The sequence below is a fragment of the Aphelocoma coerulescens genome, chromosome 5 (genome assembly GCF_041296385.1).
Source record: "Aphelocoma coerulescens isolate FSJ_1873_10779 chromosome 5, UR_Acoe_1.0, whole genome shotgun sequence".
Lineage (NCBI taxonomy): Eukaryota > Metazoa > Chordata > Aves > Passeriformes > Corvidae > Aphelocoma > Aphelocoma coerulescens.
The window spans coordinates 27,011,031-27,032,024 of record NC_091019.1 but is presented as its reverse complement, the minus strand read 5'-3'; the positions used below and the strand labels follow the sequence as shown (position 1 = coordinate 27,032,024).

The 20,994-nt window shown below is 40.0% G+C and overlaps 2 long non-coding RNA genes across 2 annotated transcripts in view; one reads left to right on the top strand and one right to left on the bottom strand.

The window, feature by feature from the left end:
- Nucleotides 1–20,994, bottom strand: part of LOC138110776 (uncharacterized) — a 78,093-nt gene that overhangs the window by 45,953 nt on the left and 11,146 nt on the right. The window lies entirely within an intron of this gene.
- LOC138110774 (uncharacterized) lies at nucleotides 18,614–20,348 on the top strand. Its single transcript, XR_011151051.1, has 2 exons — nucleotides 18,614–18,713; nucleotides 19,765–20,348. It is a non-coding gene; the product is annotated as an uncharacterized lncRNA (long non-coding RNA).

The following is a 20,994-nucleotide window of genomic DNA, read 5'->3' as shown; positions in this document are numbered from 1 at the left end:
TTAGCAATGGATCCATTTTTATTTCATACCATTTGCATTTAAAAAATGTACCTGAAAATCAGTTTGGTTCAAGGCAGACTTTGGCTTCTAGGGAAACATAGATGGGCAGGCAGGAGGACAAATTATAAGTTTAATTCTAGAGCCCAAAATAGCAAACTGATTTTTTCTCCATTTTGAAATGTAAAATGATAAGGAAAATACCTGGATTTAAACTCCTTCAAAGTGTGTGGGCCCTAAATTGATGTTAAACTTGGTATTTGAGCTGTATGTGATAATTGGTGGCTCAGTCTGTTTAAGTGGAGATTTGATACTGGGTTGTTGCCTTTGCATGCACTGATACCAATCAAAGTCCCAATCTGACTGTGCATTCAGATTTTGTGACTGGTAGGTTGACTGATTTTTAAAAATTTTTGTGTGTGTGTTGTTTTAAACTTTGAAGAAGGGTTGTTTTAATGGTGCTAACAGAATCATTATCCTAAGTCTGATTTTGTTTAAGTATATAAGGTGGGGGGCTGCAGCCAAATCTCAGAGTAATCTACATGTGCCAGAAGTTCAAGGAAGGAGGTAGAAAATATGCTTTTCATCAACACAACTAGACTGATCTGTTGTTTAAGAGGAAGGGCATCCACTCCAAGACTGATGTCTATTAGAACTGTGTAGGCTTCAGCCATCCACCCTTGCACAATTTAGCTTTAACCAGCCATTTATACTTAAAATATTCGGGCTGTGTTCAGGCAGGTGATCCTTCATCTCTCCTTAGCACTGGTGAGACCACAGCCTGAGTGATGTCTCCAGTTTTGGATGCCCCAAAATGAGAAAGACATCAACTTCCTGGAAAGAAAGGTACTGGAACAGCTGTCATACAGGTAGAGGCTGAGAGAACTGGGAATGCTTATCCTAGAGAAGAGAACTCTCAGTGGGGATCTTATTAAATGTGTATAAATACCTGATAGGAGGATGTTAAGATGACAGACCCAGAATGTTCTCAGTGGTGCCTAGTGGGAGCATGAGAGGCAGTGGGAACGTACTGAAAAACAGGAAAACACTTCTTTGGCTGTGATAGTGGTTAAACACCTGAACAGTGTTTCTCAGTACAAGACAGACGTGGGACGTTGAAGCGGGTCCAGAGGAGGGCCACAAAAATGATCAGAGGCCTGGAGCACCTCTCCTGTGAGGACAGGCTGAGAGACTTGGGGTCATTCAGCCTGGAAATGAGAAAGCTCTGAGGAGACCTTATTGTGGCTTTTCAATACTAAAAGGGGGCCTACAAGAAAAATGGGAACACGCTTTTTAGTAGGCCCTCTTATGGTAGGACAAGTGGCAATGATTTTAAATTAAAAGATGGTAGATTCAGACTAGATATAAGGAAGAATTTTTTTAAGAAGAGGGCAGTGAAACTCTGTAACAGGCTGCCCAGGGATGCCCCATCCCTGGAAACACTCCCAGTCAGGTTGGATGGGGCTCTGAGCAACCTGATCTAGTTGAAGATGTCCTTGCTCACTGCGGGGGGGCTGGACTAGATGACCTCCAACCCAAACCATTTTAGGATTCTGTGATTCTATAACAGCTTGTCCTGAGAGACTGTGGAGTCCTCATCCTTGGAGGTACCCAAACCCCACAGACATGGTCCTGGGCAGCTTGCTCTAACTGGCCCTGATTAAGTCTAGTAATGAACTAGATGATCTCAAGAAATTCCTTCCATCCACAGTAATTCTGTGCTACCTGTCAATGGAATGCAAGCTGTGAATGGGCTTATGCCAACAGCTAATGTTGTTATCCCTGGCATGGAAATCCTACTGTAAACTTCCCCACCAGTGAAGTTACATGGGTTACAAGGAGGGGTGTGGGCAAGGTAGAGAGGGTAGAGACGTGCTTACCTCCCATTCCTGGAAATCACCCTGCCATCACTGTCGAACTGAATTTTTCTAGCCTGTAGTAGATGGGCTCATATACAAAGAGGCAAAATTATTTTTTGCCTAGCTGGTGAAGAGCCTTGAAAATGCTCTCTGACACTTTATGAAAAGCTCTTTGAAGTGCACCACAGGTTTTAGTTTTGCTGTGGAACTGTTCTACTGAGTCCGAATTCCCAACCCCCACATTATTTTTTTTGTTCCCTGTGGTATTAAATATGACCTTAAAAATGTGCTGAAGAATAGGGTAAGGCTACAGCCTTATTCTAAAGAGAACTTCTTTAAAGTTTTGCCAGTTTTGTTTTTCACACAGAAAACATTTTCACCAATCTTTACATTTAAGCTATTTCAAAGAAATTTCATTTTGGAAACACAGGTGCAACATTTAAAGTATCTTGTTTGACATTTTTGAGAACAGAGCATTTTGATTTTGGTCCAAAACAACATGTCTAAATTGAATTAATTTTAAAAGTTTCATGAAATTCCTAAGAGGTTGAATTAGGGTGACAGGCTTTGATTTTAGCAAAAGCCAAAATAATATAATTTTCCCAAGACCTCAGAGCTTTTCTATGTGAATTTCATTTTACAGCAAATCTAAAATGTCTTCTTTTGTTTGAAAAGATAAGAAAACATATTATTTAGAAATCACAAAACTTTTCACTAAACAAAGACTTAAGAATCTAATTCCCATTTCTTTCATAAGAAAAGATACTACATTTATATCATTAAATTGCTGTTCCAAAAACCTAATGTCACAAATATAAATTAATAAAAATCATTATTGTAACGATTCATTAGAAGTATCCTGTTGACCACGTACAGGTATATCTTTTTTAAATTTGCAGTTCTCACATCCTTCGAGGTATTGAATAATCTAATTATTTTCTAGTTGAATTTAGAATTCTTGGAACTGAAGAATATAAAGACCTATGATTGCCCTCAAATGTGTCTCCAATTTTATATGGCTGCAGTCCCTTATCTATTCAGATTAACTTTATTCCTGCTAGCTAGGAAAGTTTGTTTCTCTGCAGAGAAGCTGCAGGTTGCAGGTACAAAAAAAATGCAGGATGGGCAACCCCCTCTGTCTTACATACAGCAGGAACATATCTTATTAGGCTTCAGATTTTAGCATTTTTATTTGTTGAAATGAGTCAAAGCCAGCTGGACAGCTGTAATTCCAGAGCCCAGTTGGAAGTTCTAGTTAAAATACCTAATCTCTCTTTTCACTGTATAAATAGAAAACTAGGCAAACTGAATGTAAGAATCATATAATTATTATTATAACTTATAAAAATAAATTGCATTACACTTTTGTTCAATTTTTATAAATAACAGGATAACAGAAGAGTTAATTTAGGGGACAAAATGATCACCATACATTATTTATTTATCTGCTTCCTGTGCATATAAAACTAGTTCAGTTAGAAGGAAAATTTATGTCAAATGCTGTATCAAAGCTGCAATGTGAACATTTCCAAAGACTGCAATGTACTATCAGCTAGATTCACACAGGGACCCAACTGTTTAAGTACCACTTTAAAGACATAAATCTACAGCTGAGATCTTCAACACCCCTGTCCAGCTGTCACTCTGGAAATAACTAAATTGTGTGCCACTTTGTGTTTTCCACTAGACAGACACAATGAGTCCTGGTGGTGATTAAGCTGTTTGGTGTGTACTTCCTGGGTATCCTCCACCCAAGACATTTCTCCTCCTGGCTTGAAAAAAACAACCCAATTAGACATTCGTGGTTCAACTACTCCACCTGCCTTTGAGTCCCCAGAAAACATGTGCTGTCTGAGTTGTTCTCCTTTTCTCCATTATCTCCATCACTGAAATTTTCACCTGCACAATTTGGTAAACAGAAGGGGTCACCTTTCTGTCAAAAAAAGGTATCAATCAATAGTCTTCAGATTTTTTCCCACTGTGGTCAGCAGCTGTGAAAGTCCGTGTGTTTCACCTTTGTCCCATATTCAAGACCATTTCAATTCATACCCTTTTCATACCTAGCCCTCCTCAAGGGGTACAGCCCAATGAGCAAGATCATTTCTGCCCCGGAACAGCCCCTGCTCTGGGGTGTCAGTGAGGACTGTGTTTTGCAGCTGTGCCACGTATCTCCTCTCCTGTACCATGTTCTTCTAACAGCACAGCTGATTTGTGTATTTTATACATGGAACAATTTTTGACAGGATGGAGACGTTGGATGAGAAAAGGAAAGTCTCCTGCATCTCAGTCACATGAAGACACTCAGTCCTTACAGCGCCTACTTCAAACCCCACTGTCTTCAGTCTGCCAGCTGCAAAACGCTCCTGGACAGCCTAATGCTCTACAGACAGCTAAAAGCCACAAACCCCACAATTGTGTCAGGACCAATTTCACTGAAAGGGTGGTCAGGCATTGGAACAGGTTGTCCAGGGAAGTGGGGGAATCCCTTCCCTGGAAATGTTCAAAAGGCATGTTGATGTGGGACTTGGGACATAGTTTAGTGGTGAGCACAGTGGTGCTACGTTAACAGTTGGACTCAATGACCTTTGACATTTTTCCCAGCCTTAATGATTCTATGAGTCTGTGATTCCTAGCCAGTTGCAATAGGCAATGCATCAGATGACAATAACCAGGCAAGTCAAGGAAAACAGATCCAATCATTCATTACCTGTTAGGATGTAAATCACTAAGCAGGCTTAGCAAAATTTCTGGTTTTCCTTATTCTCATTTAATATGCACACCACTATAGCCTATTTAAAGTGTCTATCAGGCATACTATAGTCCTAATGCATTTGACACAATTTATTTTATAAATTTAATTTGGTATTTCCCCAGGTAAGGATTGGGTTTCCTTCTAATTAGTTTTGGAACCATTTGTACAGGTTAAATATACTTACATGGAATTAATTGTTTAAAAAAGGAAACCTATTCAATTTTAACTTGAACAACAGTATTTAATTTTATAGATTCCTGCTTAGAAGTCTAAGAGGTGAAAGGAAGATAAAACCTGTTTAAATGCTAGAGTGCCTTTCCCAAAGTTACAGGCTTGATAATGCTTTTAGACAGGAGTAGGGAATTCATATCCCAAGGGCATGCAAACTATTTTTCAGTGTTTTCTTGACTTTCAGAAGAAGCAGGATAGAGTGGGTCACAATGCACAACACTTTCTGATTTATCTTAATGTTTAGATTATATGGATTCTGTATGAGAAGTTATCATGTACCTTACATGCTGCAAATCAACTGCTGTGTGAAGAGTGTTTCAGAGGAAATAGCTCACAACTTGGAGTCTATTCAACAAAGGCCAATCAACTCCTCTCCTGCCCCAGCCCTAATCAAAAAGACCCAAACCTACTGAAACCACACTGACAATCTGAAACAGAGTGACCTGCCCCTCTGACTTCGAATAAATTGCTTTCTTAGTATGCTGTGATGTGGTTTTCACTTCAAAGAAAGATTGGAGTATTCCCAAATAGCTTTTCAATTATAAAAGAATTCTTGGTCTAGCAGCTGGGAGACTTGGAGGCTGGAGGTTAAGAAAACACATCTATTACAGAAGACCCGAGAATGCAGTAATTAAGTGCCACAACTGAATCATAACTAGATGAAATCTCAAATCAAGTTGCATACACACAACTGTATTCCCGCTCCTGTGACACAATACACACTTCTGTCATAACTCAGTAATTTTGCTTCATGCCACAGCAGTTCTCATCAAGAATACTTGCAGAGAAATTATCTGGGAAACCAAAATGAAAGTGTACACTGATCATGGATTTTCCTCTTTTTTTTTTTTTTTTTTTTGCATTTGAATTTGAATTTGCATTTGCATTTGCTTTCCATGTAGAAGATGGATATCTTGCCAAGTATGCCCACAAAGACCATCACACATGAAACACTGATGTAACTTGGAAAGGAATATGAACTGATCAGGAATCAGGAGCCCAGATATCTAGTTTTGCTCTTTTATTATTGTAGAATCACAGAATGGCTTGGGTTGGATGGGACCTTAAAGATTACCAGTTCCAATCCCACTGCCATGGACAGGGACACCTTCCCCTAGACCATCCAACTTGGCCTTGAACAGTTCCAGGGATGGGGTATCCACAAGTTCTTTAGGCAACCTGTTCCAGTATCTGACCACCCTTACAGTGAAGAATTTCTTTCTAATATCCAATCTAAACCCAGCTTTTTTTGGTTGAAGACCATTCCTCCCTGTCCTGTCACTACAGGCCCTTGTAAAAAGTCCAGCTTTATAATTAATTTTATTTATTATAGTAGTTGTCTTGGAGCTTACCAGACACAGGACGCCTGTTTTTGCTGAGCACTTTAACACAGAACAATTGAGGTAATTTCTTTATGGGGAAACTCAGGAGAGAGCCAAGCTGAATTTCCAAACTTTGCATTAGTACATACTGGACAACCATATAGACAATAATTTAGAAATAAGCTTCTTTTTTATTCAATTAAATTAACTCAGCCTAAGTGTAATATGGAAGTATCTGCCAGTTTGCTGTAGCCACAAAAATCTCAAATGAAAGTACAGAATACATAACCAAGTTCCTTCCCAAAACTAGCTGTTTTTTATAGCCCTGGAACTCTTACCATATTTCAAGTGAAGGACAAGTAATAGGAACTTGTGGTCTACTCCTTTTTTTTTCCAAATAAGAAGCAGAAGTATTAGGGTTTTGTTGCTAACACAACTCTCAGTTGCATACCATATGGCCAGTTTAAGATAGCAAAACACCATGCTAGCAAGAGTTTACAGTACAGAGGAGGTCTTGTAATTCAAATTCCAACACAAACTTCCCCTGTTAGATATACTTAGAAAAAGAAGAGAACAGAGGAAAGGTACACAGGACTATGGTTGCAAATGGCAAAGCTGTTATGTAAGGTACCACTACAGTTTTCTTTTTCACTGGTCCTGTATGCCCCTATGTCCCTCATTTTCTTTCTTTTTGATTGTGGCCACACAGCATGACACAAGTTGAGAGCCTCTTATCTTGCTGCTAAGTCCTGGTAGGAGTGTACAGTGTGTCACAGGTCTCTTGTGATTTTTGGCATTCTCAGCACATCTTCCCCTCACAGGCAGCAGAGAAATAAAGTGCCCCACCTGAAAGTTAGTATTGAAGTAGAATGTTTTCCTTCTCCACACAGGAGATACAAATACAAGCCTACCCAGCCTCAAGTAAAGATGTGAGGCTGGTTCTTCTCCCAGTGTACTTTAAATACTAAGTCTCAGAATATTCAGTTGGGATCTCAACACCATCTGTAGAAGTTATTTCACTCGCCATAAAATACTGAAATGAGGACTGATAAGCAATGGGGTCTTCCAAACAAGTCTTGGTACAGCTGTACTAGAGTGGAATATTCTTTACGTGTTGCACCTTGTCAAATCAAACTAGAGACAGACTTAGCCAGTGACTAAGATATTTTTGGGGCAGGATACTGTCTCCTGGGTAATGCATCTATCTTTGTATCAAATTAAGGAGAGAAAAAATTTAATTTTTGTCTCTCACCAACAATATGTATGTTTTATGTGTAAGCTGTTAAGTCTAAGTGTGGCACTGGTGCACATCTGTCTTTTTTATTTGATGAGAGTGAGATGAAGTTGGGTGGGATATTTCCCTGAACCTTGAGGTTAGATGCCTGGGTCTGGAAAGAGTGGTTCAAGAAAACTTAATTAGAAAGGTTCCTGGTAAATTTTCTAGTTCTTGTGAATCCTATCAGTATGCTGCCTTCCTATATGATACCCTGAAAAGGTACCCTGAGCTCTTAATAGGCTTACATTAAAAAATGAAGCTCCCACAGCCACTGTAAAATGACATGCCTGCACGACTAAGTAGAATTATTCTAATGATAAAGCTGTGCAAACCAAGTGTTTCTCATAATTTGCATAAATACATAAATAAATAAAACAATCAAAATCTTGATGTTGTTTTCCACATTGCAGAGCACAATCTTGATTTGTAGCTATTTCATCTGGCTCAAGTATGGTTGCTTTTGTTATTCAAAATTGCTAGGCGAGCTCAGCAGCAAAAGGATATGGGAAAAAGTTACTTTTGTAGTTCTTATTGGACCTGAAGAAAAACAGGACCTGACATCTGATGGAGAATATTCGTTTTAAAGGGAAATTTTTTAATGCACAAAATCCTCAGTGGGTGTAAGGCAGCACAGCCCCTCTGCAGCAAATGCTCATCTGAGACTACAGGCTACAGAGCACTTTTCTCTGGGCTCCCATGCTGTACCTCCCCACCTCCTGTCATGAAGGCTGCATTGCTACAAGCATCAGTTGAGAACCCAGGAGATTTTGGATGTCTCAGTACATTTAAAATCCAGTTTAATCTTAGAATGTAGATGGAGGATAAACCCAAAGCTTTGTTTGATTCTTTTAAAATCTCTGGGGACTGTGTAATTCCACCAACATTTGAACAATACTAATCTGTAGAAAAAAAACAGGGGAGAAAAAACACACTTTAATTCCTCCGCTTCTGAGCATTGTGTTGAGAATGAGGCTTAAAGTCAGAGGCACACATCCAATTTATTTGAATTTCAATTGCACTGTGTCTTTCCCATCTCAAATCTGAAAAAGCTGAGGGCATGTGAGGAGCAATGTTTCACACAGAAAAGAGTATCATACAAAATACTCATAGCTTCACAAATATATGAGCAACCCTAAGGAACTCTAAATGACTAGATCTTATTTAGCCCATGGAGAAAGAAACTCAGCAAGGCTGCTCAGATATAGTGCATATTTTTCCTCAGCCTTCACAAATACCCCCACTTTAATAAGATCTTTTCTCCCCACTCTAACAGAACATTTTTGTTACCTCTTGGATATGCAGCTGTTACACACTCTGTATCTGACTCCCCATTTAAAAGCAGTGTTAGTTCTATGTCTCAAGGAATTATAAAATCAATCTGTCCATCCTAATAAGCAAAGAGAATAATGGAAGCTCTTTGCTTTCAAACTAATTTGTACTAGCAAAGCCAACTATTCCTTTCTCTGATGTCTCAATTAGAAGTATTCATCCTTTTGATTTCACTCTAGAAAAATGAAGAATGTGGCAGTGAGACATGAGTATATTTTATTTCACATAGGCACACATGATTTAGAAAGTAGATTTTACACACACAACCGGCATTAGTGGCATATGTTCCTGCTAATAATGATTCCAGCCCTTTTCTGGAATACTCAGTCATACTCAAGTATAGTTTTAGATAGAGGACCCTGCCCAGACACATTGGTTTGGGCTACGATCTGGGTTTGTAGCCTAATTTTGTGGCTAAAAACAGATGGTTGATACCTTAACCACTTTAACAAATCCATATGTGACAGAACTGAGCTGGACATATTGTCTATCACTGGCAGGCTTCCATAATCATCTCCCTTAAAGACAAGACTTCTCAAAATGAGACAGAAGAGAAATTTTGTCAGATGCTTACTATATTTCAACGGAGTAATGCTGCTTATCTGCAGCATGCTGTCTATTCTAACATGAATAAAGTTATCTTATATCCAGCATCTGAACATAAATTATTTCCCATTGCAAGGCCTTATGAATCATTTTAATCTCATTACTAAATAACTCAACCTCAGCTGGAGAGACATTTAGAGAATGGCCCTGGTGAAAAGTCTTTGTAGTCTTCTGTACCTATTAGACTCTGTTGCTTGAAACTGTGATTACAGTTCTGTGGAGTAAGGGGCAGATGCTTCTGTCCCAGCAAAATCCTGCTCAACCTGTAGAACATGCTAATGTACACTGATTTATAGGCAGCTCAAAGTGTGCTACATGCTACCTGACAATTAGCTCACAGCCTGAAATAAGTATAACAGAGTTTAAAAGATGTTTGAAAACATTTTTTGTCTATAAGACAAGTATATAAATCAGTCATTTCAAATGAAAATTGGGGGGAGAAAGAAAAGAAAAAATCTGTAACTATATATATGCATATATATTTAAATAAATATATGCCAGAACAGTTTGACAACCAGAGAACCTATTATTAAACCAACTTCATTTGTAACCTTCTCCAGATTTTTCCAGTCACTGCAATTACTGGGGAGAAAACCATGGCTAATATACACTTCTGTAGTGCACACTAGCACCATGTCCAACAGCTTTTCTGAAGTGTTTCCTTCCTCAAGAAATGTTGGTGACAACAGGCTTGTTTTGGTGGAAGCTGGTGCTAGGACCAGGGAGGCCTCCCTTATCACTTTGCTGAGAGCAGTCAGTAGTCACCAGGCATACATCAATTTTCAGAATTTGCTCATTATGAACTTCATGCCTGAATTCAAAGACTAAAAGCTAGTACAAACTTTTTAGAAGCTCTCCATAAACTACTGCAACAGTTGAATGCTACTTGAGGGCTTACATAGATGCACAGTACTAAAAATAGAGAACAGAGTTAAATGAAGAGCAAAAGAGATATAAATTTGGCTCATTCAGAGACAAAGTGTTGAAAACTGTCATACATGAAATCCCTAATTGTGCTTGGTCTTTGCATATTAAGTGCTTTAATTAATTAATTCTGAGTTAAATATTTTAAATGTTAAAATTAACCCATTAGCCCAGGTACAAAAATCAAGTTCCATTATCAGTGTTTTCAATTGTTCAAAGTAGTTTATTAAGAGAGTTACACCCTTCCCAATTAAAAATTCCCGTTAAAAATTCCCAACTTATGCTCCCTTTTCAAATTTCAAACCACCTGTACACTATAAGAGTTATCTTTCCTGTGTTTACTGTATACTTTTACAAGTGTTTTAAGATGTGTTGGATGTATTTTAATATTTTTTGAGGTGTTTTTACTTGCACTTTGGTTCCAAGGCTAACTCCAAAAACCCCAGTTCTAACAGCCAGCAGCTATTCTTAGCCCCATAGCCATTACCCTGTAGGCAAGCTCCGTGGCAACCTGAATTTTAATGAAGGCATTTTAGCACCCTTATCTCAACTGATATCACCCCTCTGACAACGATGAGCCATTGGTGGACGGAGATGATCTGTCAATAGGGAAAGCACCAATCACTTTAAACTGAAGGGGCGGGCTGGGGGCGGGCTGGGGGCGGGCTGGGGGCGGGCTGGGGGCGGAGCAAAGGCACTATAAAATAACGAGACAGGCTTCAAAAAGACAGAGAGAGGTTGGAGTTTCCTCTGCTGGCTGGCTGTGGTGGACATCAGTGCTGGGCATTAAAAGCCTTACTCCTATTAAGGAGCCTTTAGTAACCTTTTTTTTGACTTTTGGACTAGCCAAAAGCCAGCCCAGCACTGCAAGTCCTTTTTCTCTACCTGAGGTCCAGCGCTGACCCACCCAGAAGATCAGAGATCCCTGTGCTCCTGGGGCATACCATCTATCGAGCCATAGGATCCCAAATTTTTATATTTTTCTAATTTCTGTAATTTTTCAATTTTTCTGTTTTCAATAAATTATTTTAATTTTTTATTTAACTAAGAGTTGTCTCTTTTCTCACAAAAACACCTATTAAATGAACCTGCTTAATGCAGCTAAGTAATGCAAATGCCTTGAAAGTATGTTAGCAGACCCACCTATCACTGACTTTATTCTTACAGAAAGTTCATGATAACATTTTCCCTTTGCCAAGCCAGAAGCTGCTGTATAAAACAGCATCTAAATTAAACACTGTATATGAAATGTCACTAATAGCTTTTAAATATAATATGTGTGGGAAACATCTGAGTTGATTCTTATGTTGAGAAGTGGGGAGAGAGAGAGACTGTGGTAGGAATCAAAAAGAGGTTTAAACAGCATTGTATTTCTTCAGGGATTCCAGCTGCATTCACTCTAAGAAACTTTACAGCACTTGGAAGCCTTTCCAGTATCCAATATTGCTGTCAGAAATAATCTGAAGAAGATTTAAGGATGCTGCTGTGGCAATCAAGGTTCTCTGAAAGCAATTCTCTCTGGTTGTGAAGACCAAGATAAAAATCCAGTTTAGGACTATAGCCAAAGTTTCATATGGTAAACATAAAATTTATCAATATTTCAGACAGAGGGAGATAACTGCCTCTTTCATGTGTGTTTTTAGAACAATTAACCATAAAATCTCAAATGAGTGATTTTGCAGATATATTGGCTTGGAAATCCCAAACTTCATGTGTCTCTCTGTCAAGAAGTAGGAAAATTTTATCAAGCTCACATTTTCTGATGGTGTTTTGTATTTTCTGGTCTCAGAAGAATCAGGCTTGGCATTTTTTAGGTCTAAGTGAAATCATAGTGATGGTTGTTGTCACAGAATGCAGAAGCAGGGGACCACATACCTCAAAAATAAAATTAGTCCAGATTTGTTTCTCAAATTTGAGGAAGATGTCTATCTCTTTGCCTGAATGGGTTACTCAGTTTCAACTACATCTTTTTTGCAAGATTCTGCAGTAAAATATTAATTTCCTCCGAAGAGCCTGTTTTTTGAACTGGTTCCCCAAAACTAAATTTTTTCAACTCCCTCAGCTTTTTGTTTGACATAGGAGAATAGAACTGTGACTCAATATTTATAGCCTAGGCAAATGAAAATAGGGTTTTACATAGGTGTTTTTAAACTACCAAATCAAAGCAAGCAGTCAGCGAAATACAGCTTACAGAAAATGAGTTTTCTCGTTTGCCAATTAATAGGAAGACTGAATGGTGAGAACATTTTCAGGTTATCTAGCAATAATTGTGACTATTTAAAGTACAAAGGAAAGGCAGGTGAAGAGGCAGGTGAAGCATGGATCGCAGAGAGGTTATAAAAATTACAGATGTATTAAAGTCCTTCATCCAATTCAGCACATAGACTTGCAGATTTCATCTGAAAAAGTTAATTCACTTAATATCAAGAGATCAAAAGGAATTTAATTTTAAAGCAAATCTCCCCCAGCCCTTCCTCCCCCAACAAAATAACCTCTCTGCAAAATTGAGCAGCCTTGTCCAGATTTAGCTCCTGTTTCAGCTCAGAAGGAATGAGCTTCCTCTCTCACTTCTGACAGTCCCCTACCAGGGTTTTGAAAAGCACCCAGATTAAATCAACTCAAGCAGATACAAAGTGCAAACAAAACACTGCACCCAATCTTAGTTCCATAAAGAAGTATACTGCAGGATCCACCCTCCCAAACATCTGTCCTAAATACTTTTGTCAGAAACCACTTAATATTGCCCACTGCCCAAAACCAAAGAACAATCTTTCAAAAACTTGTTCTGTTTGACCTCCTTGAATAATCTCTTGTACTGCCTGCTGCCTCTTGCAAAATTATTTGGCCTATCTTGCACTGGTCATTTAGCATTTCTTCCTTGTGCTATTTTTGATAAAGATTTCCTCCCTCAGTCTTGGAAATGAATTAATAAAGCTGTGACCAAGTTCCATTCCTAATCTATTAAATCCTTCCTTCCTTTTCAGGGACTTATATACAGGCAGCAACTCTATTCTGTCCGGAGTTCAACACTTACACATGCTCTCCAAGAGATTTTTCCCTTCCAGTTATTCAACACACTATTCAAATCTTATATTTCCAGCATCACTTTTAATTTGGATTGACAATAACCATCTTTCCTGAGTTCTTTGACCTTTCCCTCCAGGAACTAATCCCAGTTATCCCCAGGGCAATACAAGGGACAGGCCATTACAGAGCTGGGACTAAGTGCTCTGTTAGAGTTCAGTGCCTGAATCAGCAGTATGCCAGCTTAACGAGCTGACACAAATTATTGTGCCTTTCTGGAAACAAGTGGCCTTCTTGTCCCAGGAGACCAATGTGAAGTGACATATTGAGGCAGTACTGGCATTTCCATCATCACTGTTCCCAAGGCCTGAGCCTAAGGACAAGGGTACCGCTCATCCAAACAGTGTGCAGCATCAGTACATAAAGCCAAGCAGAAATTGCCAAGTCACAGTAATAAGACATTGTTTTCACTCTTTTTGAGCCATGGGTTAAAGTAACTGAAGGAAGCTGTAAATTGAAACCATATTTGTTACATAACCATTTACATGGGGCTCTGTGTCTTCTCCCTGCACAGGCCTGGAATCGCACACAAAGCCAGGGAAACAAACAAAGAGCAGGAAACAAAAAGGGAAATTCAGTAATTTTTCTCATTTCTATCCCTGCTTGCCTTCATCTCATCCCTTCCACCAGGTACTCTGGTACATATCTTAGTCCAAGTAGAACGATGGTAACAGAGAAAGATATATTTTTGGGCTAATAGTCCAGTCTCTGGTCATTTTGTCCCACTGTCAGTGTCTAACACTTTCTGACCTATAAGATGCTGAGCACTTGGTACTACGTCCTGTGGGTATCCCAGTGAGCACAAACTGTTGTAGCATCAGGCCTAATACGTAAAATAAATTCACTTCAGTGTGAGAGCAATAGGAGATGTCAACGAGCTGCAGGTATTCAGGTTACCTTGAGGGCCAAATGGGCAAGAATCAGCCTCCTTGTGACAAAATCTCTATTCAAAGCAAAGAGAGTTTTCATACAGGTAGGAAAACCTCAGTTGAATCTACTTAGGGTTTATGCCAGTGTGCCTCCACTAGTAAGAAGGAACACAGGAAAAATGGAAGGAAGGAATAGAAGTAAAAGATCTCAAATCATGACTTTTTTTTTAACATCACCTTCCAATTGGTTTTAAGGTTATTAGGTTTTCCAGTACCACGTTCCTCCTACCTTACTTCACAAAGAGAAACACAAAACACCAGAACACAGAGGTTCTGCCAGACAGCTTGCTGTGCCCAGCCAGAAGGTATTTGGCATCATAGTGTAACAGAAAACACCACCCCAACAAAAAAATCCCTATAGTCCAACAAACCTCAGTAAGCTAAGATGACTGCAGTAGTGGAGCACTGTTGCTGCAAAGAAACAGTCATTAGTGCTAGCTTAGAGTAATGTCTCTGTGCCTTCCAACCAGCATAGTCCCCACTGTGCAACACTTAGACCCCGGGAGTGTCTTCAGTATCTTGCCTTTCTCACTTTTGGTCATTTGGTGAGATATGAGCAAGGAGGCTGCTGATCCACTGAGCAATGGACAACTGAAAAATTTTTATTCATCACCTCCCTCTTTAGCCATTTCAGCCTTTTCAGCTCTCAATAGGTGCTGCCAGCAGACAAGAAGGCAATTTAAAAAGCTTCAGTCAGTCTTGGATAAATACAGGAAAATAATTTTGCATTTTAGTAGTCTAGTCAGAATTCAACTCCCAGCAAAAATGTATTTCACTGCAGTCTACTGCAGTTCTTTCTGACACTGCAAACCCTACTGAAAATGGCCCCTTGTCCTCCTGGTGTGCTCCAACCCTCCAAGGACCCAGTCCTGACAGGTAGCTCTGCATGGTTTTTGTTCTGTAGCAAGTGCAGAATTAGTCTCTGGTATTTGCTAAATAACAATCATTCTGCTCTATTCCGCTTGGTCCCTGCTGCCTCCAAGATGGAGGCTCCCCAGCATTCCTCTCAAGGTGTGAGACAGTAATTCTTCATTTAAAATTATATTTGTCTCAGTCTTTGAGCATGGTTGTTAGTGTGCTCTGAGCCTACATAATACCTGGCAGAACAGGGAAATAGAATTGTCTGTTCTGTCTGACATGTAACAAGAAATTCAGTGTGCTAAGCAGAATGCCTGTTGAAACATGGGAAGCCAGAGCTGTACTTGATTTCAGATTAGACTTCCCTTATACCTGTGACCATACAAAGCTGTGATTCAGCTTTGCTCCACTACACAAAGAAAGGATTTACTAACACTGAACAGCTGAGTATTCAGTATCTGCACATCACCTGGTTTTAAATAACCCAGCTGGGGTATCAGGAGCAACTTCCCTCTGTTAGCTTGGCACTCTACCCAGACGCTGTGCACTGAGCTCAGCAGGCAGAGCTCAGCTCAGCTCAGCTCAGGGCTAACTGAGCTCCTTCTGGACCAGCACAGGCAGCTCTGCTTGGCCTCTCATGAGCTGCATCAATGCACCCAGTTTGGTTCATCCATGGAGTTTGTTGCAGAATGGAATTAATCTGGCATAACTGGAGCTAGATGGTTATACTGGTCCAGGATTAGCATTACAGGAGAAAGTGAGAAGAGTTAAAGTTTCATAATGCTGGTCAGAAAGTGTTCCCATAAAATGCTTCATGGAAGTTCACTCATTTTCAGAGCTTCTTCGTGGTTCTTTTCGTTTTTTTTTTGTTTGTTTTTTTTTTTTTTTCTTGATTTTTCATTTTGTTGGGTTTTTTGTTTTTTTTGGTGAAGAAGGCTGCACTTCAGTGTTTTTTAAAATTTGCATCTTGAAAGCATTTCAAAGTAATCTAAATACTCTTTTAACATTTTTGAAAATAAAGAATTCTCTTTCTTTTGTTTGCTTTAAAACTGAAGCAGTTAAAGTTTAAATAAAATATTTGGCTTCAGCTGATACTTTGCTTTAGATTTTTTTATTCAAAAACTTCAAACAAGTCTCAGTTTGAAACGGGAATATCTGATATACTAATATCTGCAATCCCTGGCTTTCTCATTCTATACTATTCAAACCAGTTCTGCTTGTCAACAAAGAAATCAGATGCAGAGAGTTTGCTGAATCACTGTGCTGTGAAGAAGGATCCATGGTCCCACACTCACACGGAGGGTGAACTGCAGCAAAAGAGGCTCTGAGGCAATCACTTGCTCAAGGGAAACTTGTTCAGCCTTAACGTTCATAAGGATTGAAAAGTGGAAACTTCAAGAAATGAAAGGAGTGAACATATATTGGGGAGGGGGTGGGTGGGTGTTGAAACTGGGGAGGAACACGTGAAAGAAAGTTCAGGCTGAAGCTCCACGTCATTGCCCAAGGTAAAAGCAGTGCCAGCCTGTGCACTGTGTCAGAAAGGAAGACATTATACCACAGGACAGCACTTGACATGCTGCAGGATTACATCTTCATTTAACTTATTTCCTAGTCAGTGATATTCAAAGAGAACATGTCTTACAAGAAAGAGTCAATAAATCCAAATATTATGGTTAGAAATTTCCTTCAACCTTCAGCAAATTTAGCACTGGGTAAGAAGTTGCCAAATTGATAGCCCTGAGAAATGAAGCCCTAAATTTATCAAAGAGGAAGATATGCCAGAGATGGTGTAATTGCAGACCTTCTGCATTTCATTGGAATGGAGAATATTTAGGGAGAATATTTAGGGCTGAAGAAGGAATTCAATGTCTCTATCTCTGCAGCATCTGTCAACAAATGATCTCTTGGAGATTCTACTCTACTAGAATTTGAACAGATTTTTCATCGCTGGAGCATTCACAGAGCTGCAGTGAAGGTAGTGGGGGATAGATAGCCCTGCTCTGGCTTCAAATGCTGCCTTCAATCCAACAACAGATTTTAAGTGAAATTGCAGACTCTGAGATGTGCTCCGGAAAACTGCAGATCATCGATGCATTAAATGAATGGAAATCCTCCCTCTACCTTGCCCTATTTTCTGAGCCCCAAGGGGAATTACGGGTGAGACCCATGCTCTGCAGCATTGAACAGATTATATCTCTCTCTTAGTTTAAGGTGGAAGTAGCATATACAATGAGATCAGCAAAGCTCTTGCAAGCCCTGTGGCCAGCCAAGGATCGCTGAGGGGCACAGGCAGAAGAGGTCAGTGCGTGTCCTCTCTGCTCTTGAGAGGTGCACAACAGTGTCTTGGATGAACAATTAATGCTACTCACAAATGAGGATGATGAACAATTAGTGCTACTCACTACTCTCCTTTTGGCAAGTTTTCGTCTGTCTTTCCCTCCTCAGTGTTTCTCAAAATGGCAGTGTTTTCATTAGAAAATATTTACTCATTTCAAGTTCTTAATTATCTAGATACCATTCCTCTTTCATTTACATTTAGGAATACATATCTTCCAACATGCTTACTCCCAACTGTAACCTGACCAATGGCAAAAGTTGCAGAAGTTGGTGCCTGATTTTTACTGGGCCTCACACAAATCTCTCCCTGCAATGCCTTCTAGATACTTCATATTCTGAGAAGCCTGCCCTGGAAACACCTCCTAAAACCAGGCTCTTTACATCCAATGAAATTCTGCATTAATCTTGCTGTGCCTTGGTTCCCCAGATAAACACAGGAGCACTATCTCACTTCTACAGATAGGATTTTATGAGAATAAATACACCCTTTTTAAAAAACTTATTTTGATTCTGTGGTGATCAGAGAATGCTAAACGAACCTACCCTAAACCAAACCAATGCATACATACATGTAATTTCCTACCTCTTCCCTTCTCACTTCCTTACAACGCTTTACTCTTTACTTACGGTGGCAACACTGACAGACAAATCCATCACAGTGTGCTACTGGGATCCAAGTACCTCTAAGAAGTAGGAGTTTGAGCTGTAAATACCTTGTTTATACTTTGTGGGCTGGTGTCATAGGTTAGCAAGCATAGTCCCGGAAGGGATATCCTTGCTAAGGGGTGCTTACAGCTTCCTCTGGGACCTGATAGAACCTATCAGCTGGCCAGTTTGAATATGGACAATTCTTTAAGCCACTTAAAGTTGTGACCGCCTCTGTGATACACACTTAAGAATAGACAAACTCCCACCCCAGCTCTCTCTCGTTTCCGGCGCTGGGACAGGTGGCTGCGGGCCCCGTGCAGGGGCCAGCAGGCCCGGCCAGGCCCTGCTTGGGCCAGGCCGGGCCGGGCCACGGCCAGCCTGGAGCCATGGGCCTGTTCCAGCCATGGAACCCCCCCCCACTGCCTTGCCGTGGGCAGCCGGAGCGGCTCGGAACCCCCCCCCCCCCCTCCACTGCGGCCGAGATTCAGCAAAGCGGCACCTCTGTCCGGCAGAGGTCAGGTGACCAACTGCGATAAGCCACATTCCAGCTGTAAGGCCGAGGTGAGATTAACCCTTTTATTGCTGTGAAGAGCTGAAAACCTGAGGGAAGAGAGAGAGGAGATGCTTAAAGCTGAAAGTCTGTTGTGAAGCTATGATATATCAGAGTATCCTGTTGTAATTTCATGAAGATATGGGGGGTGGAGTGTTCAACTCATAAGCAGAAGCACCTGCGCTGAGATAGGCAGATGCTGACGCAGCTGTAATTTCATGAGAAGTTTGGACAGAGAGAGATGAACCAGATGAACCAGATGAGGACTTTTGCTCCAAAGAGGAAAGGAGAAAAACCTCAATTCCTAGAGATGCTTCCAGAGATAGTCTTAAAGATGAAGATGACCCTTTGCTCCCAGGGAAGGAGAAGGGCCTCTGTTTTTCTTTGTTTCTGAACAGCTCAACCTTAAAATTGTACCCCAGAAAACTTTCAAGAGTGGACCCTCGAAAGCAGTTGCGGGAAAAGCTGCAAGTCGGGGGAAGGGACTCACATCGCAAGCAGAGAGACTCCTCTTCCTAAATGGACTGAACAATATTTGGAAGTGGGTGGCTGTCTCGGTGTGATACTGTTTTCATAGCATGAGCAAAAAGAGACTTCTCTTTCTAAATGGACTGAACAAGGTTATTATGGAAGTGGTAAACAGACTGAACATCTTAAGGGTTGTCTTTACATTGTCAGTGGGAGACGGGAGGAAGGTGGGGGGAGGAGGAGAGTTCTAAAGGTGGTATAATTTTTTCTTTTCTTCTTTTAGGTCTGTTAATAAACTTCTTTATATTCATTCAAGTTGGTGCCTGCTTTGCATTTCTCCTAATTCTTATCTCACAGAAGATAAACAGTAATGAGTATTTTAGACCAAACCACTACACTAAATTGGTGTTTCCGCCCGGTTACAAACCCAACCCGCGACAGCTGGAAAGCACTCTCTCTCCCTTACAAACAGTAATGACAGGCACTGGCTGTGATGCAGACAGCAAAGTTTGTGGAGAGTAGCTGCAAACTAAACAGCTTTTAGATTCCAATTCCTTCATCAGTTGTACATAACTTATATTTTATGTTTTCTAGGAGTACCTTAAAAGAAAACAAGCAACAGATGAAAATAAAGCTTGGAGTTGCCTGAAATTTGACTTCCAGAGCCCTTCTATGATCATAGATCTGTGGGAGGCAAAGAATCCCACACCAATGTTTCAGCTGCTACTGGCCATCTTGAACTTGTAACAAGTTTAATGAAAGCTCAAGCTCTCCTCCCTTGAAGACTTTCAGATTCTGCTCTCAGATTATAAATTTCATATGCAAGCCATCATTGGGTTAGAATTTCTCCACCTTATTGGTTCTCCTGGTAAGGGAAAAGAGGATCTTCAAGCAGAACCAATAGTAGGAACCACTGAGGTCACTGATGACCAAAGTTATTTGCTGCACCCTTTATTTCTCATCCCTACTGTACATCTTTTGTCAGTGTCCCACCACAGCTTCAAATCACACAGTATGAAGTGGGCATAGTTCTGTGACCATTTTTTATATGAAGAGGAAGAATTTCCCCTTCTTAGCCAAATACCATCATTAAGAATTTTGTCTAGAGATCGTATTGCAATTCTGTGAGGCTTTTATCTTCTGCGTGTTTTTTTGCCACAATAAATTAAGTCCTCCCATTGGAGCACAGAACCTGTCTTCCTTATTGGAACAAAACAATGGGATATAGTGAAATTATTCTGCCATTGAATGACTGCACATTCACAGGGGAATCATAAGCAGTCATTAAGATGCTAAACCAAGAAAAATATATCAAAAAGAATTCACGCTAGTTTGGATTTTTTTACACAGTATTTGAAATAGATCTTACTGCTTAATCCCATTTAAGGAGACCACTATATTGCCAGAGTATATTTTTTTTCTAATTTTGGACTTTCTACTGTTTCTGTGATTTGGTTAGACTTTTTTCTGTTAAGCCATGTCGGCTAAGGTGAGTGCTTTGATAAGAGATCTCCGCAGGGAGTGTGGAGGTCAAAAGTCAGCTAGGTACATATGATGACAGCATATCTGATCACAGCGTGTTTTCTGTTTCTTATTTCTGAAGCAACAACACCAGAGAACATTACCCATTTAAACACTTTACTAAGATCTTATGTTGTTGAAGACCCTATGTTGTACCTCAAGACATGAAGACTTGCAATTTTCCACACAGAGCTGATAAAATCATCTAGCCTAGGAATCCTAAGCAGCAATTTTGCTGGGTGTTTTAATCCCAGTTTGTACCCAAGTTTGTATAATACTGCTATACTCTAGTATAAACTGGCT